General features: G+C 45.7%; 2 long non-coding RNA genes across 3 annotated transcripts in view; one reads left to right on the top strand and one right to left on the bottom strand.

Annotated features, from left to right (window-relative positions):
- Window positions 1–4,417: 4,417 nt before the first annotated feature.
- Window positions 4,418–13,106, bottom strand: LOC121142854. Of its 2 annotated transcripts, none has more exons than XR_005879966.1 (3): window positions 13,073–13,106; window positions 11,323–11,492; window positions 4,418–5,897 (listed from the first exon to the last, which is right to left on the bottom strand). It is a non-coding gene; the product is annotated as an uncharacterized LOC121142854 (long non-coding RNA). The 2 variants fall into 2 exon arrangements; XR_005879965.1 differs by lacking the exon at window positions 13,073–13,106 and adding an exon at window positions 11,817–13,044.
- Window positions 12,622–25,369, top strand: part of LOC121142855 — a 31,412-nt gene continuing 18,664 nt past the window's right edge. Inside the window, exon 1 of the long non-coding RNA XR_005879967.1 lies at window positions 12,622–12,764. This is a non-coding gene — a long non-coding RNA (uncharacterized LOC121142855). The remainder of the gene's footprint in view (window positions 12,765–25,369) is intronic.

Here is a 25,369-nt window from a genome sequence, read left to right as displayed (position 1 = left end):
GTCATCCCTGTTCCTGGGAAAGCTGGGGCAGGAGGATTGGAAATTCAAGGCTTCAGGGCCAAGCATGGTGGCACAGGCCTTTAATTCCAGCCCTTGGGAGACAGAGACAGGCAGATTTCTGAGTCTCTGAGTTGGAGTCCAACCTGGTCTACAGAGCAGGTTCTAGGACATCCTGTGCTGCAAAGAGAAACCCTGTGCTACCAAAAAAAATCCTATGTGTAATCCCCTGGACCACCAAAAAGAAAACAAACAAATGGAAAAAAACCCACAAAACTTATTTTTTATTTTTTTATTTAACTTTTCTAACTAACCTCATTTTGTTTTTCAGTATTTATACCTTCCAGAATATAAAAGAATTTGAGTTGCTACACCATTCATGTCAACATTGGTATTTAATCAATTTATTGTGCATAAAGTGGTATTTCATGGTGGTTTGAATTTATATTTCCTTGATTATTAATGAGATTGAGCATATTTTCATTTATTTATTGGCTATTCATGTTCTGTCTTCTGTGAAATGATTAGTCATGTATGTCTTCTGTCTGTTTTCCTATTGGGTTATTTGTCATCTCCTCATTGATTTTTTTTTGGCGTTAAACAGATAATGAAGAATCGTGTGTGTGTGTGTGTGTGTGTGTGTGTGTGTGTGTGAACATGAATGCATCTGTGTGCATATGTGCATGAAGGCCAAAGGACAACCTTGGATGTCATTCCTTAGTCACAGTCCACCTTTTCTTTCTTTCATTTACAAAAATTTAAAAAAACCTTATGTGTCTGAATATTTTGCCTGAATGTGTGTCTGTACAACACCACAACACATCCTATGTGTAACTACTCCTTATTACTTCCAAATCTACTCTGGTCCAAATCGCTAACATCTCCTGGACCTCTTTAATAGCAGCCTCAAAGTGATCAGCAAATTGGCAAAGAATGGGCTGGCAAAACCAGCAGAGACAGCTGATCTGAACAGGGGAGAGCTCTTGGACCCCAGACTGACAGCTGGGAGGCTAACATGGGACTGATCTGGACCCCCCCCCCCCCAAATGTGAGTGTCAGTGAGAAGGCCTGGGCAACCTGTGGGGCCTTGAACAGTGGATCAGTGTCTGTCCCTGGAATACAAACAATCATCGTGTGCCCATAGCACAAAGAGGGATGCTCTCTCAGCCTGGACTCTTAGGGGAATGCCTGGACCCTACCCGGAGCGAAATGACAGACTCTAGATATCCCCTATGTGGAAGGAATTGGCAATAGGGTGGGAGGCTGGGGGGGAAGGGGAGTGCGGGAGGAGGGGAGGGAGAGGGAACTGGGATTGACATGTAAAACAGGCTATTTAAAATTAAAATAAAAAGTGATAAAAAAAATAGCAGCCTCAAAACTGGTTGCCTAAATTCCATCATGACCTCCTCGATGAGTAGCTAATCTAGTCTCTCCAAATAAAGCTTAAATCATGCAATTTAAAGCCTCTTAATGGGGCTGAGGCCCTGGATCAAATCTCTAGCAATGTGCACGCTCGCGTGCACACGCGCGCGCGCGCGCACACACACACACACACAGACACACACAAACACACAGACGCACACATACACACACACATGCATGTGCACGCATGATAATAATAATAATGAAGACAAATAATAAAAGTTTTCTGCCAAACAAACACACACAAGCAAACCAGGGTCCATCTCCTATTGATCCTTAGACACACAGAACCAAGGGGTCTGGAACATTCTTCCCTGAGTTCCTGCTTTAGTCACTGTTATCTCAAGGATCACCCCCTCAGAGTTTCCCTATCTAAATAACTACTGTTCTTTCTTCTCAGCCCATTATCAGCTCCTTCCTTTTCCTTTTTAACACTTACTAAAATTTCATAAGTTTTCTTTTTTGGTTATTTTTTGTTGTTGCTGTTGTTGTTTTGTTTTGTTTCGCTGAGGCAGTGTCTCATTCTGTAGTCCAGGCTGGCCTTGAACTAATGGATGGCCCTCTTGCCTCAGCCTCCCAAATGCTGGTATTACAAGTGCAAGCCATCATACATGGCTTGTATGTTTATTTATTGTAGTGCTGGAGACTGAACATTGGAGCCCTGTTCATGTGAAGCAAGTGCTATACCATCAACCTGGTTTTTTTGGGGGGGAGGGGGTGGGTGGTTCAAGACAGGGTTTCTCTGTGGCTTTGGAGGCTGTCCTGGAACTAGCTCTTGTAGACCAGGCTGGTCTGGAGCTTACAGAGATCCACCTGCCTCTGCCCCCAAGTGCTGGGATTAAAGGTGTGTGTCCGGTTCAGCCTTTATTTTTAATTTTAAAAATGTTATGACAGCCTCAAAAACAATACAGAGAAACCCTGTCTGGTAAAAACAAAAACAAAAAAAATTTATGGCCAGGCATGGAGCACAGGCTTTTAATCCCAGCACTCAAGAGGCAGAGACAGGCATATCTGTGAGTTCGAGGCCAGCCTGGTTTATAGAGTGAGTTCCAGGACAGCGAGGGCTATGTAGATAGACTTTGTCTCAAACAAAAAAAAATTATGAGCATGTGTGTATAACTGAGTGTATGTGTATGTATCAAATGAGTGCAGGTGTACACAGAGACCAGAAGTGGGCGTCAACTCCTCCTGGAGCTAGAATTAGTGCCTTGTATGGGTTCTGGGAACTGAATCTAGATTTTCTATAAAGAGTAGCAAGTACTCTTAATCTCTAAGCCAGCAGTTCTCAACCTGTGGGACACAACCCCTTTGGGGGAGTCGAACTTCCCTTTCCCAGGTGTTGCCAAAACCACCAGAAAACACAGATATTAGTATTATGATTCATAACAATAGCAAAATTACAGTATGAAGTAGCAACAATAATAATTTTATAGTTGGGAGGGTCACCTCAACAGGAGGAACTGTATTAAAGTGTATTAAAGGGTTACAGCATTAGGAAGGTTGAGAACCATTGTTCTAGGCATCTCTCCAGCTCCTCTTTGCTTTTGTCATTTACTTAAGGATTTTGTGTGTGTGTGTGTGTGTGTGCATGCATGTGTGTGTGTGTGTGTGTGTGTGTGTGTGTGTGTAGGTTAGAAGTCAATGTCAGATATAGTGATATATTATTTAATTCAGAAAAGCAAAGTCAACCATAAGTCTTAGAAGCCAGGCACATATCTCTAATCCCAGCAGCCAAAAGCTAGGAGGTGGTGGTACACACCTCAATCCTAGGACTCAGGGTTAAGAGGTAGGCAGATCTCTGTGAGTTCAAAGTCACCCAGATCTACACAAGAGTGAATCAGTCTAAAAGAGAATTATAGCTCACACCTTTAATTCCAACATTAGGGGAGTATATAAGACAGAAGCAAGGTCTCGGTAGATGCATTCGTTCTCCAGCCACACTGAAGATAGGAGGATTTGTTCTCCAGCCACACTGAGGAGAGGCAGCACTTTGAGACTTGGTGGAGAGCTCATGTGTGGATCAGCCCTTTCAGCCTGAGGCAGTGGTAAGAGCTAGTGACTGGCTGCTTTGCTTTTCTGATATTCAGCTTGAAGTTTGAATCCCAATATCAATTTCTGGGCTTTTATTTATTTACTCATGTTACAGTCATATTTTTCTGGCTTGCTCTCCACCTTAGTGTGTGTGTGTGTGTGTGTGTGTGTGTGTGTGTGTGTGTGTGTGTGTTTCTAAACCTGAAGTTTATACATTTAGCTATTGCCTGGACCAGCTAGCTTCAAAAATCTGCCTCCCCAAAGCTGGGATTACAGTTATGCACCATATACAGGTTTCTTTTCTTTTCTTTTCTTTTTTCTTTTCTTTTCTTTCTTCTTTTCTCTATGAAACATTCCTGCCTGTTCTGGAAGTCACAGAGCTCTACCTGCCTCTGCCTCCCAAGTGCTGGGACTAAAGGCATGTGCCACCACCACCCAGTATAGCTTTCTTACGTGGTTGTTGGGGCTCCTAACTCAGGTCTTCATGTTTGTATGACAAGCACCTAACTGACTGAACTGTCTCCACTGCTTCTATTTTCATTTCTATTGCTCTTTTTCTATACTGGAGAATAAGTTCCCCCAGGGTAGTGACCTTGCTCATTATTGTTTCTCTAGTATTGGAGTAACATCTAGTATTACTGGACAATCTATCAGGTGAAGTTTTGTGAATAACGCCCATTGTGCAATATAGAATCCATTTTCCTTTCCTTTTTGCTTTGTTGTTTTAGACGGGGTGACACTAGATAGCCCAGCCTAGCCTGGCACTCAAGGTTCGTCTGCCTGAATGTCCTGAGTACTGGGATTGTGGAAGCATGCCAGCACACTTGGTCTAGTGTCTTAATTTATTTTTTACTTTTTGGTTTTTCAAGACGGGGGTTCTGTGTAGCTTTTGGAGCTTGTGCTGGAACTCGCTCTGTAGACCAGGCTGACCTCAAACTCACAGAGATCTTCCTGCCTCTGCCTCCCAAGTGCTGGGACTAAAGTCGAGCACTACTACTGCCTGGGGAGTTTTATTCTTATATAGTTTATAATCTATATAAACTTGGCCAAGGATATTCATAGTTCAGTAGTTCAGTTGGTAGAGTCTTCCCTAGAGAGTGTGAACCCCTGGGTTTAATCACCACATAAGTGGGTATGGTAGCACATGTCTCTGATTGCAGCATTTGAGAGAAGGAGGCAGGAGGCTCACAAGTTCAGAATAACCTGGATGGGGTTCATGAGACCTTGCCTATAAACAAACAAACAAATAAATGCTTGTGTTTTTGTAGGAGGTTACAGAGACTGGAATGTCTTTTTCTTTTCTTTCTTTTTCAAAGATTGCATCTTACTGTACTGCATATTCCAGACTAGCCTGAAACTTGGAGATCAAGACCAGAATCCTGAGCACCCTGGACAAGTGCTATATATAACACAACTCCTCAGACTGACATTTTAGAAAGACCAGAAGACAAGTATAAGAGAAATAAGAGGCTGCTACCATATCCAGGAAGGAGATGATGGTGGCCTGAGCTCTCAGGTCATAGCCAGATGAAGAGGTGTAGGCAGAGCTCAGGCTTAGAAGGGAGGAATGATAGATAGACCTTAGGGACTTATCGTGCTGGAGGGGTGGAGATGCTGTGCAGTTTCTGACCTGGACCACTGAGTGGTGCCGTTTCCTGATTCTCCAAACCTGGTCCTCCTGTCTCCAAACTCTAATAATCACTCCCACGGACTCCACAATCTCCCGTGTGCCTCTGCTGAACTTCCAGTATTTCAGTCTTCAATGCCTCTGTATTTGTCTAATCTTTTCTTCAGTTTTTCTTCCTTCTACATGAAATCGAAACCTCAGCTAGATATCCCTATTTTTTGTTCCTGTTTTCCCAGCTTTCCCTGAATCACTATGTGCTGCTTTATAAATCTGACTGGGGAGTCCCAAGAATAAGGATCTTGCCGGGGCGGCAGCACACACCCTTCATCCCAGCACTTGGGAGGCAGAGGCAGGCAAACCCTGTGTGTTCAAGGCCAACGTGGCCTACAGATAGAGTTCTAGGACAGCCAGGGCTACCCAGAGAAACCTTGTCTTGAAAAATAAAAGCAAACAAACAAAGAAAATAATAAGGATGTCGGGCTGGAGGTTCATCTTAGTGGTAGAGCACTTGCCGGAAGTGCTCCAAATAGTAATAAAAATAAACAGCATCCCCCACTCCCACACACAAATGGCCCTAAGGATCTTCCTACTGAGATCAATACAGAGTATGATTCAAATGTGCTACCATTGAGTATCCCTGGCAGCCCAAAGACCCTAACAGAAGAAAAGGGATCACAGGGATGTAGCGATGTGCTGTAACTTAGTTACATCTTCTTCGGGTCAGGATCACAGAGGCTGCAACATCCATTGAAGGTCAAAGGATCAAGGGGAAGAAGTCAGCAGCAGTCGGTGAGGCTCTGGTAGAAGATGATCTCTGGAGCTGTGAGGATAAAGAGAGGGGGATTGCGTGGCAGCCAGGTCTAAGCATGGCCTGTCCTTGCAGCACAGAGAGCGAAGGACAGGAAAGGAAGTCATGAGATGAGCCCAGGGGAAGATAAAAGCCTTGGCCTACAGGACAAATGTCTAAGTGTACGAACACTGTATATCACACAGCTGAGGAGCTGCTAGAGAAAATAGGTTCTTGCCGCTGAACCTGTCTGTGTGTTAGCTGTCCTTAGCCACAGGGCGGGAAGAGAGTACTGACTCCTGGAAATTGTCCTCTGACTTCCACGTGTGTGTCAATGCAGGCACGCACTCCCTGTTACCCCCACCCAACACATAGAACATGTAAAGGAAGGTTTATATTTAGGATTCTGGAATCCCCCCAGCCCTCCTCAGGTTATCATTCCACTCCTGCTTGCACAGGAGCATGTGTTCAATGTAACCACACATCTGAATGCCCTCCACTCTGGCCACCAGGACCAGGCTGTGATCCCAGAAGCTCTGGAAGTGAGCTTCCAGCTGTGAGGTAACAGAGATTCTGGTAACTCAGCCATGGTCCTGAAGAGGGGGAGTATGAGCTCTAAGAGGACACTAAAGTTATTCTCACTGTGGAGGAGGCAGAGGCAAATGCCGGGATAGTCTCTCTGGCCAGGTGTAAGACATGGATCAAGCCATAGGCCTGGTTAACTGTCTGTGCTGATCAAGCCAAGAGTCCCAATGCCCCAGAACCATGGAAATGACAAAGTCTTCCCCTAGTGAGGCTCAGAGGAATGGCAACGTCTTCCTCTGGTCCAAGTATGAGTGTTTAATAAAGACTATGGTGTGCAGTTTTCTCCTCTCAGGATCACAGCCTGAGACTGCTTGCATGCAGACCACCTAACCCATCCTCCTGGAGTCACACAGAAGAAAAGCCCTGAGTTTCCCGTTGGCAGTAGATCCCCTCATCAGAGTGAGCATGTCCCTCACCATCCTAGCTTTTCTGTCTGTGTGCCTGTCATTCCTGTGCAGTCCCAGTAAGGTTTCCAGGACCAACCATGGAAAGATGGGGGAGGGGGGAAGGAGTTTTTCTTTTTTCTTTCTCTCTTAATTTTTTTATTTAAAAATTTTTAGATTTATTTTTATTTATGTGTGTACATATGAGCCTGTGTTGTACATCACATGCCTGCAGTACACATGGAATTTCTTTTTCTTTTTAAGACTGTCTTGAAGGAGGGTGTCTGGAAATTTTAAAAGCATTTTAAAAGAAGACAATAATAATCTAGAAATCAATAATCCTAGCTCAGACTGGGGCCATGTGGGAGAGGGAGGAAGAAGAAGTTGTCTTGGATGCCGACAAATGAGAAGTGGTGCTAGCTTGCACAGCGGCACGGAACGTAATTGCTTTTACAATCTGTTTGCTTTGCAGAGGGGAGCAGCTGGCTGTTGTTTTGATTCTTGCTTTTCAGATTAAGATAGAGTATAAATAATCTAAAATAAGCAAATCCAAATAACATTCCATCTTTAAAAAAATTCTGGTGTGTGTGTGCATATGTATGGGATGTGTGTGAAATCTGTGTGGAGGTGTGCATGCACTTGCTTGCATGCATTGTGCGTGTGTGTGTGTGTGTGTGTGTGTGTGTGTTCATGCACATCCTCACAGTGCTATAGTGTACATGCAGAGGTCATAGGGCAATCTCAGTCCTTGCCTTCCACCTTATTTGCAATGAAATCTCTTTGTTGTTTCCTGCTTTGTATGTCAGGCAAGCAGGCTTTTGAGCTTCCTCCTTGGTGATTCTCCTGTCTTTGTTTCCCATTTTGCCATAAGAGTTCTGGGATTGCAGATGTATTCTGTTGTATGTGAATTTATGTGGCTTCTGGGGATCTAAACTCAGGTCCTCACACTTGTGTGGCAAGCACTTTACTGAGCCATATCGCCAGCCCATCCGGTGACCAGGAACACATAGAAGCACGTTTTTAAACACCTGGACCCTGTTTTCAAGCTCACTACTCTTGCAGCTGCAATGCTCTTCTCTCTCCTAGACACTCCAAAGCCTGTTTAGATCCAGTTTAGATCCATTTCTTCCATGTTAGCACCTCTGCCCAATGCAGATCCTGTTTCTTGAGCTCTTTCCTAGTCTTTATTATTTAGAACTCTCTCTCTCTCTCTGTCTGTCTGTCTGTCTCTCCACCTCTCCCTTTCTCAACAGGGTCTCACTGTATGGCCTCAGCTGGCCTGGAACTCACTGTGTAGACCTGGCTAGCATCACACTCAGATGTCACCTGCCTCTGCCTGTGAAGTGCTTGGAGTAAAGACATGTGCCACCATATCTGAAAGAACTTATGTTTTCAGAGTTATTTCATGTGTATGAATGCTTTGTCTGCGTGCATATGTGTGCACCACATGTGTGCCCAGTGCCTGCAGAGGTCAGAAGAGAGTATTGAATTCCCTTGGAAATAGAGTTGCAAACTGTTGTGAGCTACCATATGGTGCTTGGAATTGAACTTAGGTCCTCTAAAAGAACAATAAGTGCTCTTAATCACTGAACCAACTCTCCAGCCTGGACATATTTTCTTAATATGTTTTTGTTACTGGTAATTCTGGATATTGACCCCAGGATCTTAGGCATGTCAGGCAAGTACTCTACCACTAAGCTATAACCCCAGACCATATCTACTTTATACAGTCTAAATGTGTTCACTTCAATTATTCTTTCTTTTCGTATGTACAAACCCGAAGTGGGAATTTAGGCTTATTAAAGACAGCATGTATCTAGTTCCAGCTAATCAGAAATCTGAGATAGGACGATCTCTTGAATCTAGGAGTTCAAGCCAGATTGAAAAACATAGCTAGCCGGGCGTTGGTGGTGCATGCCTTTAATCCCAGCACTTGGGAGGCAGAGGCAGGTGGATCTCTGTGAGTATGAGGCCAGCAAGTGCCAATAAGGGTTCCAAAACAATACAGAGAAATCCTGTCTCAAAAAAAAGAAAGAAAAAGAAAAACATAGCTATACCCCTGTCTTAAACAAACATGAATAAGACAAACATATAGACTTTGGGTCTGATTAATTTTTTATGTGGTATTTTTTATTTGCAAGCTTTTATAATAAAGTTTATTTAAATAAATAAGTAAAAATACATGCATAATAAAAAGGGGGTTTGGAGAGATAGCTTAGTAGGTAAGAGCATTTGCTGCTCTCCTAGAGGACCCAGGCTCTGTTCCCAGCACCCACATGGCAGCTTATAACTGTCTGTGACTCCAGTTCCAGGGGATCTGATGTCCTCTTCTGGCCTCTTTGGGCGCCAGGACACATGTGATACACATAATACATGCAAGTAAAGCACTATTGCATATAAGATAGATAAATAAATAAATCCTTAAGAAAATGCAGGAACCATATTTCTAATTCTTTTCTACATTCATTCTTGTAGTGTTTGTGCATTCATACAATAAACCATGTGCCTGAACCATGTTAGTTCCTAGAGATACAAGGAAATGCCACTGAGGCTGGGCATGATGGTCTATGCCTTGAATTCCAGCACTCTGGAGGCAGAGGCAAGACGATCTCTGAGTTCTAGTTCAGCTTGGTCTACACAGCAAGTTTCAGGACAGCTGAGAGACCCTGTGTCAGAGTCCACTGTCAGGGCTAATGAGGCAATGAACTCATGGTTTCATATCTGCCTGTCAGTGTTGAGCACACAACTGGCCTTCAATGTAGGTTCGATGGACCAATGAACCACGCTGCTTTTCAAAGGCATTTTCACAGGCCTTCTATGAATGAATTAATGAACAACTGAGTAACAAGCCACTGGTACAGATACAGATGCCTACTGTATGAACTCAATCTGGAAGATTATGAAGTGGACACTATTGTTACCAATACATTACAGAGGAAACTGAGAGAAAGCTAGGAGGTGGAGGCAGGATCGAACCCAGGAAGTCAGATTCTACATTATGCTGTCTCCTCAATAGACGGGGGTGGGGGGTTGGGGGGTGGCTGGATGGAGAACAGAGGTCTTCAAGGTGCTGTGTCATTCATCACTATATGATATGCAGAAGTCATTTCAACTTTCTGGTCTTCAGGGCAGTGAAGGAATTGGAGCTAATTCCTCCGAGTTGAGGTTCAGTGCTCCCTCCACCAACCTTGGTGATGGTCCTCTAAGTCTCATCTTTCATGTCCCAGTGGCATCAGGGACACATTTTATGTTGTCTCTTATAAGATGGGTGTTCCTTTTTATTTTTTATTTTTGAGAGCAATATGTACAGGCTGAGATATCACGCAAGGCTTCGCTGAGGCAAGAATGGAGAGAGCTGCAGGCCGACCTCAGATGGACCCAGACTTCTTCCTATGGCATCACCTCTCAATTCCTGGTTTAAATGTATTTTCTGGCATACAGAATTCTTGCCACCAAAGGTCCATTCAGAAAGTACATAACCAAAACCAGGCTATGACTGAAAGACTGGTGATGGGATCAATTTCTTTTTGTGTGTGTGTGTGTGTGTGTGTTTCAAGACAAGGTTTCTCTGTGTAGCTTTGGAGCCTGTCCCGGAACTCGGTCTGTAGGTCAGGTTGGCCTCAAACTCACAGAGATCCTCCTGCCTCTGTCTCTTGAGTGCTGGGACTAAAGGCGTGCACCACCACTGCCCGGTGGGATCAATTTCTTTTTAATTGACATCTTTGGGAAACTGAGACCAGGTCACAAGGAAGAGCAGAGAAAGTTAACTTCCCAGAGGAGCTCCCACATAGAAACAAAAGCTGCCTAAATTCCTCTGTACTGTCCCGTTATAAGACACTTATAATGTCCCCCACTTATGCAGAAAAGGAATGATTATCTGAACAAGTGTGCATAGTTGGCTGGATTGGCACGCTTAAACAAATTCTGGCTTGCCATACCATGCTGTTACTTTCAGCTCTTGCTCCCGTGTCTCCCTTGCTGGACTTCCAAGAGTACAGGCTAGCCACTTCTGGATGCTGGCTCCTGCAGAGACTTGCTGGGTGGTTTCCCTCTAGGATTTCTTTACTGCAGGCAGCAAGGCCAGACAGTCTTTGTGAGCTTTGCCTTCACTACCTTTCTTGAGCCTTCAATTTCGTATTGTCATTTTCCATCCCCCTTTTCCTGATTGGCTTGTAAGCTTCTACCCTCTCCTTCCCCTATCCCAGAATAGAATTCTACAGACACCATAGGGGAAAGCATAATCGAATCCAACCCTCTGTTCTCTCTGTCTCTCTCTCTGTCTCTGTCTCTCTCTCTCTCTCTCTGTCTTTCTCTCTGTCTCTCTCTCTGTCTCTGTCTCTCTCTGTCTCTCTCTGTCTCTCTCTCTGTCTCTCTCTGTCTCTGTCTCTCTCTGTCTCTCTGTCTCTGTCTCTGTCTCTGTCTCTGTCTCTGTCTCTCTCTGTCTCTCTCTCTCACACACACACACACACACAGAGGTAGGCTGATCTCACCTCAGGTCTCCCTGACAGTGCCGTGCTCCCTCGTAGAGAAACAAGTTTACTCCCCTGTGCAGCCTTTTGGGGGATCCACCTGAAGTTGCCGAAGGACTGAATTTCAGTGGCATTTTCTTGTCAGACTGAAGCTAGGGGCCTGGTGTGTATGTGTCTGTGAAGGCATTTTCCTTAAAAAATAAATAAATAAAAAGGTTAGGATCTACGTGTATGGGAAGGGAGTGAGGGAAAGAATAATTACCACCAGTGGGAGTGAGGAATCAAAGAGAGGTCTTGGTCCCTGTCTTCCTGAGAACTCCCAATATTTTGAGGAAAATATCAGAGATCAGATGGGGTGAACCAGGTGTTCATAGGAGCTTGGGTAAACAGAGATACTTCAATTACAAACCTACATACAACGCTGGACAAGAGACAAACCCGTGGTGGCACAGGACAGGCCTTAGGGAGAGCATTGGAGACTGGGCAGCAAATAACAGCTGGGGACTGGTACCGACCTGAGGCCCCAGCTCAGGCAGCCGCCTTTTCGGGGGCTGCTGCAGAGCTGAGCACAGGCTAATTGCGTGAAGGATCCGGACAGGCCTGCCTGGCTCTCCCGTCCCTCTACCGGCCTCGGTGCTCGCTCGCCTCCGCTGCCCATCGCAGACCCTGGCAACCGCTCTTCCCGCTCCCCCTGGATAATCTTCTGACATCTCTTCAAATCCAATTATCGAATTAATTGACGTGCGACGCGAGTGGCAAACAGTAAGGGGCGGCAAACTCCACGGGGCTCAGATTTATCCTCCGGCCTCCACACGCCCCGGCCGGCGAGATTTACTGGGCCTCGAGCACGGCGACAGTTCAAACCTTTGATTAATCATGTTTTTCTCCCGGCCCTATAATTTAGTTGCTCCTTTTCCCTCCCTGCCTTTTTATTTTTTATTTTTTATCAGTAGAAACAGAGACGGAGTCCTCATCAGCTTCAATTACTAATATTAAGGTCCCCGGACAGCACTTTGACAGAGAGGCGGCCGGCCCCGCTCCGTCCCGCCCCCCTAAATCATCGCCGAATTAACATCACAATCGGCGGCTGGCTCGCGTTCAGACTTAAATGGTGGCATATTGTTCGCGCACGGTGTCGGTCAGACCCGCGGGCTCCCGTGCAGGGCGACCGCCTCCACCCCTCCGCCACGGTCCTCGGCCTCACGGGAGGCTGCAGCTAGGGATCACCGCAGAGCGCCGGGCCCTGTCGCCGGCAGGGGGCGCTGCAAGCGGGGGTGAGCCAGGGTGGGTGCTGTGATGGGGAGAGCCCCCGTGCGCGTGGTCCAGAGTGGGAGGGGAGGACGGTTTATGCAAACCAGATGCAGATGAAGGCTCAGAAGCTGCTGGCTTGGGAACACCACTTCCCAGACCTTGGGATGAGAATCTGACCCCTCGCAGGGGTTTTGGCCCCGAGTGGCAAGGAGGTAGGAGCCGCATGATGGTGAATGTGGGGCACGATTTCTTCAATTCCTGAGCATATTAGAGAAAGGTGGGCCTAAGTTACAGCTCAAAGGCTTACAGGTAAGCTTAAGGCAGGCCAGAGTGAAGTTCTCTGGAGATCTGTCGAGTTTAGACGGCCCTCCAAATAGCCAGATTTTAATGAAAGCTTTTTGGGGGGCCAAGGGCTTTAAGGTCATTCTCCTGACCCTGTCAAATCTTTACGAATGAAAGAACTCGGGAAGAAAAAAATGTCAACCCAGTAGTCCAGGTTCCCAGATATTTTCATAGTCACCTGCCTCTCCAGTCTGGCCCGCATCAATCTCCAGGAACCAATTTTGCCTAGCAACATCTCAACCAATCAAGATGCAATTAAACCTGCCAAGTCAGCTCATCCTTAACCGGGATTGGCTGCTCGCAATCCCAAGTTTTCATTGGCTGACGGCCACCTGTATGGAAATGAGAATTACCCCGGACTCCAAGGCCCTGCTCAGCCAGACAGACCTGTGGCTTACTGCACTGAAAGCTGCGAGCTCAGAGCCGAACCTGTTTCTTGCCCTAAGCTCTTCTGCCCCACAAAAGATATCTCTCACCGCCCCCTTTTCCTTTTGCGCTCCAGCTTGGGCACAATCTGAAAGAAATTCGACCAAATAATGCAGAAATGATATGGATGTGCAGAATCTTGCCATCTTTTTTCCCTCAATTCAGTGTTAGTATTTTGCTCTATTCTTTAATGCGCACTATCCCTACCCCTTATCCTTTTTCCTCGTCCATCCCAAGGGTGACTTCTATCCATGTGGAGTCCCTCTGAAAACCCTCTCTGTAGCTTCAGCCCTCCCGAGTTCCAACAGTACCCTGCTTGCTACTCAAAATCCAGGCAGCTCTCACAACAATCCAGTTTAGGAGGGAGTTAGAGGGGGAGACGACACCCTCCCCTAAAAAAAAAAACCCTCCATCCTCTTTCCCCATCCATTTTCTCCGAGGGAGCCGAGTTTGACAGCGAATTCATTCCGAGCGGGGAGGGTGATTTATTCTTCAAATATACCGACAAGTGCGGGCATGATGGAGCCCATTAAAATGTTGGGAGATTGTTTTTATGATTGAAGTCTGTATTACTCCAACCATAAAGAAAGAGAGCAAGGAGTCATTAGCATTTTCATGATGGTGTATTTCTGCTTGTCTCCACGCCATCACTCATCTTTACTGCCCGTCCCTTTGCTCTCGCTCTGCTACAACGAGGAGAGACTGCAGCCTGAGTTGGGGTTGGGGGCTGCGAGAGGCGGGGGCCAGAGTTCCCCCTACCCACCCTCTGCCCTTCACGCCAAATCCTCACCCTCTCTGGGACGCAGATCCAGGGGTGAGCAGGACACAGAGGATGTACCTCCACTCTTTCTAGCCAGCTCCCCTTGCCCCAGTGGTGGCAACAGAATGTCCTGCCCAAGTCCTAGGTGGGCTGGGGTTGGGGATAGTGATGTACCCACACATCCTCTCCTGACCTACACACCCCTTGAAGCTTTCCAGAATTATCGACATAGGAGTAAATTCAGGACTTCTAGTCAAGGTGCCTTGTCTTGGAGACATCAGGATCAGAAAGAACAAGAGGAGGGAGGCCCCAAGCCTCTGGCTTGGGGACTGTGTAGGCAAGAAGTCTTGGTTTTGGTTTCTGATTCTGTTACTCCAGAAATAGGCCCATCTTTATCCCAGTTCCCCAGTTCCCACTTCCCTCTCAAATCTCTAAATCCTCAATTCTTCTCAATTCTTTACAATTGGACCCTCTAGTACTCCAGGGACCCAATTCATTCCTTCTGTGAAATAATGGAGCTCAAAATAGCCACTGCTGGGACTGGGAGGTAGTTCAGAGAGAGAGCACTTGTCTGCATTGTATGTACTCCTTTATTCAATCCACAGTATCATAAACAAAAAGAAACACAAATAACCACCACCATGGTAGGAGCTTAGATGTGTTGGCAATGGATGAAACACTGCCTCCAGGTGCCCAGGGATTGCTAGAGTCTTCTATGTTCACTCTTTTCATCAGAAGAGACTCTCACATGAATAAACACTCTTTTCTGATTGGGCACAATGCCTACATGTTGTGATGTCCCAAAGTGTATAATGGCCTTTGAGTTGGGGGCTGGTTGTGATAAAGACTACATGGAAGGGTTGTGGGAGAGAAGAGGATAAGTCGTGGTGGAGAATGGAACCTTAGCTAGCAATACAGTAACAGAGTTTTGATAATGACCATAGAAGACTACCTTTCTGTTAGTTCAGTATTTGCTTCTGGTGTCTCTCACATGCTGAGATTTTTTTGACCACTACCTCATGGATAGGGAAACCAAGGCTCAGGCTGGAAGGTGTGTTCAAGGCCACTTATCTAGTTAAGAGAATAATCAAGATCTGAACTTGGTCTGTCCTCACTACCTGATGCTACCTAAGAAGGAATCTGGGGCCTCTGAAGTAGAATTCAGGGTGGGACATTGCTCTACCAGCTTTATCTGGTTCCACAGAAAAGTGTGGGAGGCTGGTAAGAACTTGAAAATTCTAAGGAATTTTTCTAGGAGTATTCTTATGGTCATGGGTCTGGGTAGTTATGCAGTGGCTCACATTGCTGGAAATCATCCTCTAATCATTTAGGTAACGTTTATTGAGCACCTATTATGTGTCTTTTGACTTACCGCATCCCCCTTTTCACACCTCGTCCCTTGCTGAGATGGGTACCTTAAAGGGTTGTCAGGTCCTGGATAGGGGTAACAGCCCAGAGTGAGAGGGGGTGAAGAGGTGATAGCCCCTCAGAGTTTGCACAGTGCCCAGAGGCTGCTGCAGTAGCAGCTCCAGATTTACAGCTGCCCTGGCGCTGATGCCATAAAAGCAAACGATCCTTCTCTGTACTAATTTCTGTGTAATTAGATCTCTCCTGGCATGGAAAGTGGGAAGTGGGGGCATCCAGAAGGGGAGGGTGCCAAGGACTCTCTGCAGAGTCTTCCTTGAGAAGAGGCTACAGGACATACATGGCTTCACACGGGGCTGGATACATGGATCTGCATGCACCATGACAGAGAAGAGAAAGGCAATGATGCATACATGGAGACAAGGAAGCAGCTAAATCTTGAAGTGTCAACACAGCAAAGCCCAAGATAGGAGCAGAGAAACCTTGAAAAATGTACAAACACGGGAAGACTGCCTCATGACTAGCCTGTGGGAGAACAGAAGCTTTTGCAGCACCCAAAATGCTACACATATACCAAGACCTCTCATAAGGCTTGAGCAGCAAAGCATTCCTTCAGATCCACCCACATTTGCATCCATAATGCAATATATGTGTGCACGTGCACGCACACACACACGCGCGCACACGCACGCACTCACACACACCTGCATGAAAGCATTTACACACCTCTCTTAATCAAGAACAAAATTTATAGGGCCTATGCTTAATAGGAGCTAAACAAATGTGAGTCCCTTCTTCCACTGCTTACTACTCACTCATCCCTTCAAGGACACTAAATGACAAACAAGGCTCTTAAGATTTCTTTAAGGCACTTGAAGACAATCTTACGGAGAAAAAGATGAGGATTGCAAAAGAAATCAAGACAAACGTAGGGATGGTTAGAGTCAGAATGTCCCCAGACTCTTGCCTTTCCTTGTAAGGGAGAAAAATCTCAGGAGAGAACAGCACTGTTATTGCCGTCCCCCATCCTCACCCTGTGGTGACAAACAAGGATGGTGGCTGTGGCAGTAATGCTGTTTGGAGCAATGCTTGTGCTGCGCTAAGTATTTATCATCCACTCAAGTATGTTTGTAGAGGGACCTCAGAGGGCCTCTTACCCAGTCTCCCTCTGCAGCACGAATCTCTCTCATGGTAAGCTTGCCCGGGAGTCAGCCAGCCCGTTTCAATATTCCTGCAGAAACGCAGCTCTGTACTTCACACACAGTCTGCCCCTGTCACTGGACAGCTGTAGGGGTGAGGATATCGTTCGGTGAAATTGAAATCTGTCTTCTCTTTAATTTCAGACTATACTAATTCTAACTACCTGTCATATCTCTTTGAGTTATTCTAATGTTTTAAGACCGGTTCAATCTAAGCATTAATCGTCCCCCCACAATGGCAATAACAATTAGGTACCCATTGGAAAATCAGAGATTTTGATCTCCACAGATGACTGTCATGTACTTATCTCAAGCTCTTGTTCTAATGGGTAATTTCTGATTAACCTGAGTAATGAAAATGTATCACAATAAAGGAAGATTTGTCATGCCTTGTTATCATTTCATAAGGCCATCTTTCCTAGATATCTGACATAACGTCGGGATAGTTCTACCCCAATAAAACATGATCATGATGTGCGTGGCTAATAAAAAGGAAAAAAGCCCTGTATTAAAATATGTTGAAAATTATTTGCATGAGTGGTATAAATATAAACTATCACCATCTTCATGGTCAACATCATCTCCCGTTTATTTGCCTTTTGAAATTTCTACCTGACCTTGAGGGTGGGAGGTAGATAAAGGAAGAGAAAATTTAGCATTTATTAAAAGCTTAACATCGTTAGGTACTTGACACACCCCTTATGTGAGGAGCTGGGCTCAAACACTGTCAGTCACTTGCAGGTTACCAGGGTGGGAACCAGACAATTGGGACTTTAACCTAGTCTGATTGCAAAGTAGGCATTCTTTACGCTCTATGGACTGGTTGATACAACTTGGACCCAGAGCCACTCTGAGTGGGTCTGTGCTGTTGACATGGCACTGGTGGTGCCGTGACAGGCTGGGCTCAATGGTCTTGCTCCACACCCAGAGTCCCCTAGAGAGCAGCTGGGAGTTCAAGAGCTTGAAGTTCGTGCATCTTCTGATCAGTCACATTACTGCCTTCGCCCAGGGTGTCCACACACTATCGTGTGCAGTGCCGCACACACTATAATGTTGTACATTGATGCAGTCACAGAACACTTTCAGCCAAGTGATGCCCAGCAGGTCTCAGGGAAACCCCCCCAGTGCTTCCTTGGCTCTATGGTGGTGATGTGAGCAGCCAGCAGGGGTCGCCGGCACACCAGGAATTACTGCTTTCCCAGTCTGTCTCCTGCACCAAAAGGACAGGAATGTTTCTCTTCCTTTGCTCTTCTTCTAAAATCTCTGGCTGACCCCTCCCCTTTCCCGCCTCCTTCCCCTTCCAGCCTTTTACAGTTTTGAGATTTCTAAGCACATAGCTGAGCAGTTACCCCTCAAGCACCCTATATTCCCGAACCTCAAGCCAGATATAGGGACCAGGAACTGGACTATCAGTGGCCCACAGCTGAGGAGAAGCCTGACGCCCCCAGTCTCTGGTTCAGCCTTGGCTGAAGTCTAGTAAGAACACTTCCTTCCTCTCAGTGTTTCCCCAAACCTGTCTCGGCATCATCCACTGGACTCAGCCTTGACCATTTTTGTCTTGTCTTAATATCCATCTATTTCAACCCCCTCAAACCTCTAGTGTCTTTCATTCCCCTCGTTTCCAGAGCGCCTAAGGATGAAGGGCAAGTCTTTCAGGGAGTTATCTGTGGTCAGTGGTTCTAGGTGGGAAGTCACCCATTGAGGGGTAGAGGAAGAGGATCAGACACTCGGTGTCACAGGGAATAGAGGGGCCAGGTGTCTTTCTTTTCTGCAGGGAAGGGACTCAAAGGAGGACTGTGTAGGCAGTTTTGACTGCTTGCTGGGAGGGGCATCTCTCTGCTCTTTTCTGCTCCTCTCCCCTCCCTTGCTGTAGCAACAGTGCCCTGGCTACCCCCCAACCCCACCTCTTTGCTGATCTCCTCCCTTCAACTCTTCAAGCCCAGTGATTGGCAGCTGCCTGCTGCAGAATAGCCTAGGTTTATGGCTTTGCAGCAGCTGGGAAGAGAGCAAGGCCAGAGATAGAAAAAAGGAATCAACCAAGAAAACAGAGAATGATGAGAGAGAGAGACAGAGAGACAGAGAGACAGAGACAGAGACAGAGAGACAGAGAGACAGAGAGACAGAGAGACAGAGACCAAGGATATTAGAAACCAAAATGCTGAGGGGGGGGCAGTCTGAAGCAGGGATGCTGATACAAAGATGAAGACTACATAGAGGGATGGAGAGGAAAACACAGATTGAAAAGTGTTGAATAAGCCCTAAGGAGAGGGATGTGCCCAAGCTTCCCAAGGTGGGCTCAGGAATTGCCAATAGGACGATCCTTGTATATATTTAAGGTCATTCCATTATACAAAGCAGGATGGAGGATCTTGCAGTGGATCCCACTTTTCCCCCCACAAGGGTGCAGCAATTCAGTTATCCTCATGTTAACGTCTTCCAAGCACATCTTCCTGGGGTTTTAAAGCTACTGCAGAAATGTCCTCCTTGAGAGCAATTGGATTTAGTGTGGAAACATCTTGTTTCATGTTCCTTGAAATGAACAGGAAACTGCTATGGTATTTGGAGGGATTTGGGTATTAGAGCCTCCCTTTGCCTCCCTTTGTTGAGCATGAACAACTTGCAAAGTTGTAACACGGCTTGTCATGGCCTCTGCTGACACATACCATATATGCCTTATAGTTACTTCTGTGATTTTGCTAAATATAGGCTTCCTTAACAGTATGATCAGTGTCTGCCCTTCTTTGCAGTGTCTACAGAGTCTTGTTTTTGTTAAGTGAACCCGTAAATGGCCCCTGGAGAGGTTTCAGCAGAGGTTGGATGGCTCCCAATGAGGAATTAGTCCAAGGAATTTCTACACTGAATGAGAAGGTGGGAATACGTCTCGAGGAGCCTTTGGTTTTGAGATTCTGCCAGTCCACCTGCACCGAGTAGAGATTACTCTGCAGCTCTCCTTACTTCTCTCAACCTGCAGGGCTAAGGGGCAAAGTGGGAGGCCCAGAATTACCAAGGGTCTTCTGTGATACAGGCTCCAACAAGGAGCTTTGCCTGTGTGATCTGTCTTTTCCTCTCTGTGACTTTCCATGGAGGTGGTGCTTGCATTTTGCAGGTGAGGGCTTTAGAGCCATGAATGTTTTGTCAAGATCACATGATTAGGAAGTATGACATATCCGGGCTACAGAAGTTCATCAAGAATGCAGCCTGAGACGAGTGTGGTGACACATGCCTGTAATTAGCACTTGAAAGACTGAAGCAGGATGACCCCAAGTAAAGTCAGTTAGAGCTACAGAGGGAGCTCCAGGTCAGCCTGGGCAACTTAGTGAGACACTGTCTCAAAATACAAAACTAAGACAAGCGAAAAAGATTGAAGCCTTATTCATTCCAGGCATTTGTCTTCCTGCTAGGGGAGATACTGGGAGTTTGGGGTGTGAATCAGAATTTGGGGAGTCTGGGAATGTTTAGGACTTTAAGACTTGAACTCCTTGTTTCTACCAGTTTGGGAAATTTTCAGTTTCAGGAAGGATGAAAAGGAAAGGGGAAATGGAGGAAACAGAGAAACACGTTTCTTAAATTCAGGGCTGCAGGGTCAATTCTGGTCTCTAAGTCAGGAAAATACGTGTGTGTGTGTGTGTGTGTGTGTGTGTGTGTGTGTGTGTGTGTGTACCAGTTAATGAAGACCCTGAAGACCCTGCACTGCACACAGCACATGATACTTGGGGTGTATAAGACACTCATACATGTTAGGCAGTCCTCCACTACTGCTCCCTTATTTTGATACAGGGTCTCACAAAATTACTTGCAATTTTCCTGCCTCAGGCGGATTTCTGAGCAGTTGGGATTAGAGACGTGTGCAGTGCCACAGCTAGCTAAAACTCACGTTTGTAAATTAAGACACCTCTGCTCTCACCTGAGTACCAAGTGAGAAAAAGCAAAGTCTGGGGACCAGGATAGGAGAACCCCGGGGACAGCATATGGTAGATGGACATCTCTGCCCTGATTGTGAGGTTGGGTTACGTGGTTCAGCGGTGTGCCCAAACTGTAGTCTTTCGGGTTTAGGATGAAGCTCAGTTGGAAAAGTACTTGAGCATGCAAGAGACTTTTTTTTAAAATCTCTAGCACTACATAAAAACAGATGTCTGCAATCCCAGTCCTCAGGGAGGTAGAGACAGTAGGTAAGAGTGTTTGCCATGCAAACATGAAGACCTGAACTTGAATTCCTAGCCCCAAGTAAAAGGTTATATATGCCGGTAAACTCCAGATCCTGGGAGCCCACTGGTCAGCTAGCCTCAACAAAATGGCGTCTGATTCAGTGAGAGACTCTATTGCAAGGCAACAAGGAGAAGATTGGTAGACAAAGACACCTGTCATCCTGCTCTGGAGCCTAAGTACACAATAGTGGGCACGTTTGCACACTTGCATGTAACACACACACACACACACACACACACACACACACACACAAGAAAAGAAATGAAGAAAGACTGTAGTCTTGGGAATTCCATGTATTTGTCTCCCCGCTAAGGAAGATGATGATAGCTTAGGGTGAGAATAGAGGACATGGGGAAGTCCAGACATGTCCAGACTTCAAGGGTCCTATTCTATGGTGGAACTTAGGCCAGTGCTATGTAGTAGAAACTTAACCCTAGTCGTATACACAATGTAAAATTTCCTAATGGCCTCATTTAAAAAGTAAAAATAATCCAGAGTAATATTTGTTTATCAGCTCCAGATGTGATTCACATGGATGAATGATTATTCTTGTGGTTTGAGGGTGTGTCCTCCCAAAATGCATCATTTCAATTTGTAATTGGTATGCCGGTTTTTGAAATCTGCTACATACTTACACATACAGCATGTCAATGTGGACTGGTTACAGTTCAAGCATTCAGTAATGTAGCAATTTGTGGCTGGAGGCTTTCCTCGTGAACAGAGAAGGATGTTAAATCACTCTAGCTTTTAGGCCTGGTGGTGCCTGTAGTCCTAGTGATTAGAGACCAAGGCAGGAAGATTACTTGAGCTCAGGAGTCTAAGGCCAGTCTGGCTAAACACAGTCAGACCCTATCTCAAAGATAAAGAAAATTAGTATGTGTTCCACACCCTACTGGCAGGAGGCCAAAGAATCTCTGAGGCTGGAGTTCTAGACCTTTTGATTTCTACTCCTACTTTTTCTTACACTTTGGTTCAGGGACCCTCATTTGTTTTATTGGATTAAAATTACATTTATTCTGTATGTGTATATGTGTGTCTGTGTGTGCCATGTTGCAATTGTGGATGTCAGAGGACAACTTACAGGAGTTGGTTCCTTTCCTTCAACTGTGTAGGTCCTGAGAATCAAACTCAGCTTCTCAGGCTTGGTAGCAATGCTTTAAACTGCTGAGCTATTTTGCTGGCTCAGCCCTCATTTTTTATGAGTCTGGAGATATTCCCAAATCCCTACAGGTCAGAACTCTATCTACTACAGGCTCTGTTAAGTTCAGCTATGAGGCCACTGCCACTTGGGGCTCTCCTTAGAGTCAATTGTCCCTGCTGCCCGTGACCCCTGGCTCTTAGTCCAGAGGCTTCCAGGAGTCGTTTTCCTGGCATTTGTGCTGATCCTGCTTCTACTGGACCCTCTCCTTGATTCACCTCTCCTGAATATCTGCCTACCTCTCTCTGGTCCTTTCCATCTTCTCCATCACTCTATGCCCCCCCTTCCATGGTGATGTTCTCTGTTCTGTCCTTTACTCTCAGACTTTCATTTTATGCAAGGGTGCTGGGAGACTGACTTTACTGTCAGAGATCTTAATCTCTATTCCAGCTCCAAGTTCTCTTAACTTCAGGATTTAAATAACTACCCAATTGCTCACTGGGCCACTTTCTCCTTCAGAAGGTTTCCCAAATAACAGGACTCCTACAAGCCAAAATTGCACCAATCCATCTTTTCCTCATATATATTTCTCTATTTATTTATTGACTGGCCTCATCAGCTATCTGGCCACCTAATATGAGAAACACGGCATCAGCTTGATTCTTTCTACTCACTTTTCATATTTAATTATCCCCAGGTCATATACATTTTCAATTGGATTATTATAATAGGCTTTCAGCTGGATTCTCTGGACCTTGATGATCCAGCAATAGAGTGTATATTGCAAGTGAGCATTTCTGTTTTGTACATGCCAAACACAGCAAGCGGCACATACTAGATACCTAATATTAACATTTATTGATTGAATATGCAAGAAATCATCAGGTCACAGTTCAGCCTCAACCCCACAGTGGGCTCCTCTCAGCAGCCTTCCCTGTGCCTAGATTCCTGAGGAGGTTAGGTCTTTGTGTATTTTGTTCCTTCTGCCTGCACACGCTAGGCTCACACCTACTCAGCCTTCAAGACTTGGCCCCTTCTTTGTCACCCACAGGAACCTTTGTGTTTCCCAGGCTTGGCTAAATACTTGTGCTTTTGGGTCCTCACTTCTAAAGTAGCACTTTCTTGCATTTTCTGATTACATCAACAGCAATTTCTCTGGGGGGGCTTGTTATTGTTGTCTTGTCTTGTTTTAAGAGACAGAGTTTCTCTGTGTAGTCCTGGTTGTCCTGGACCAGGCTGGGTTCAAACTCAGAGACTTGCCTGCCTCCCTCCTGAGTGCTAGGATTAAAAGCATGCACCACCACCACCACCACCTGACATAAAGACATGTTTTTTTCCCTCAATATATGTTTTTTTATTGAAATTAGAAACATGGATGCTTCACATGTCAATCCCAGCTCCCTCTCCCACCCCTCCTCCCTTGTCCCTCCACCAGCTCCCCCCAGCCCCTCACCCCATCCCCACATCATTCCCCAGGGAGGATGAGTCCCTCCTTGGGGGGGATCTCCAAAGTCTGTCATTTCATCCAGGGCAGGACCTAAAGGACATGTTTTTAACTATTGCATCCACTCATAAAGAATACTTTACAATGTTCCTTAAGTTAACAGAAACATCTCAGTAGTAACTGACTCCATGCTTTGTTTTTGTCAAGCAATCTATAGCACTTCAGTAATGTAGTGATATTTGACAATTTAAAACTGATTGATGGGGACTAGAGAGATGGTGCTTAACTCTGAGAAGTTAATAGAATTAGCTACTCTTGCAGTGGACCCAGGTTCAATTCCTGGAACCCACATGGTGGCTTACAATCATCTATAACTCCGGGTCTAGGAGATCTGATGTCTTCTGGCCTCTTCAAGTACCAGGCATGCATACTCAGAGACATATATGCAGGCAAACCACCCACACATATTTAAAATAAAGGAATAAAGGGAGGGAAAGAGGGAGGGAGGGAGGCAGGAAACTAGCCAGATGTGGTGCTCTATGTCTTTCATCCCACCACTCCGGAGACAGAGGCAAGAGGATCTATGAGGTCAAAGTCAGCCTGGCCTACACAGAGTTCCAGGACAGCCAGGGATATATGGAGAAACCCAGTCTTTAAAACATCCATAAAAAAGAAAGAAAGAGCTGGATGGTGGTGGCACATGCCTTTAATCCCAGCACTAGGGAAGCAGAGGCAGGCAGATCTTTGTGAGTTCTAGGCCAGCCTGATCTACAAAGCTACACAAAGAAACCCTGTCTAGAAAAAACAAAAACAAAAACAAAACTGGTTGTTGAGTTCAGTGTAATGTTCATTTTATTCTTCATGTATCATTTTGCATGTATGAAGTGGCCTTTTCCCTACTATAATTTAAAAAAAAATTAAGGAATCATCTTCTGTGCTAGTTTCTGTGTTAGATTTTGGAGCCATAGGGACATATAAATTCAGAGTCTACCCTTAAGTTACTTACAAAAAGATGAAAACCTTGTACATATGATAGAGGATGGACTTGTGTTGTCTGCAGTGCTGGAGATAAGACCAGGGTTTGCACAAGCTAGGCAAGATCTGCTCTACTGGGTTCCATTTCTAGTCCTTATGCTCCTTCCTCCTCTTCCTCTCCCTCCTCCTTCTCAAGACAGGGTTTCTCTATGTAGCCCTGGCTGTCCTGGAACTCACTCTGTAGACCAGGCTGGCCTCAAACTCAGAGATCTACCTGCCCCTTGTGTGCCATCACTGCCTGGCTTTTTTGTTTGTTTGTTTGCTTGTTTTTTAAGGATAGGTCTCAATCTGTAGTTATGCTGGCTCGGACCCTGCAAACATCCTCTTGACTCAGCCTCTTGGATGCTAGGATTACAAGTATGAGCCACCACACCTAACCAGCCCCTGCCCCTTTGAAACAGGACCTCATGATGTATCTCAGGCTGGCCTTGAATTTGAATTTATCCATTTCCCAGCTCCTGAGATTCCAGGCATGCTCAACTGACATAGTGCATTTTCACAAACATACCACATGTGTTCTGTGCTCCTTCTCAGAGGATACACTGAGAATTCAAACAGGCTTTGAAGCGTCCTTTGGGTGGACAGAAAAGCATTGGCTCATCGTCGTTTTAAAACAGTGCATTTGTCTGTGAAATGGTTCTTTTCCACTGTAGCACGGGGTTCCTCAGAGCAGGATGGGAGGTGGAAGAGCACCCTTGGACCAGTTAATGAAGACCCTGCACTGGCACACTAAGCTATCCACACTTCAAGTTCCTGTAGATGGGGACAGCCACCAAGGTTCCCAGGAGATCTGACCAGGGCTTGCACAAGCTAGGCAAGCCCTGACATCTGGATTCATCCTTTGATGACAGATATTGACAGGAGTGCCCTATCTGCTGCCCCTTCACCTGGCTTCTCACTCC

This window comes from Mesocricetus auratus, unplaced genomic scaffold (assembly GCF_017639785.1).
Source record: "Mesocricetus auratus isolate SY011 unplaced genomic scaffold, BCM_Maur_2.0 Super-Scaffold_100010, whole genome shotgun sequence".
NCBI lineage: Eukaryota > Metazoa > Chordata > Mammalia > Rodentia > Cricetidae > Mesocricetus > Mesocricetus auratus.
The sequence above is the reverse complement of the archived record's forward strand: the minus strand, read 5'-3'. Positions and strand labels throughout refer to the sequence as shown.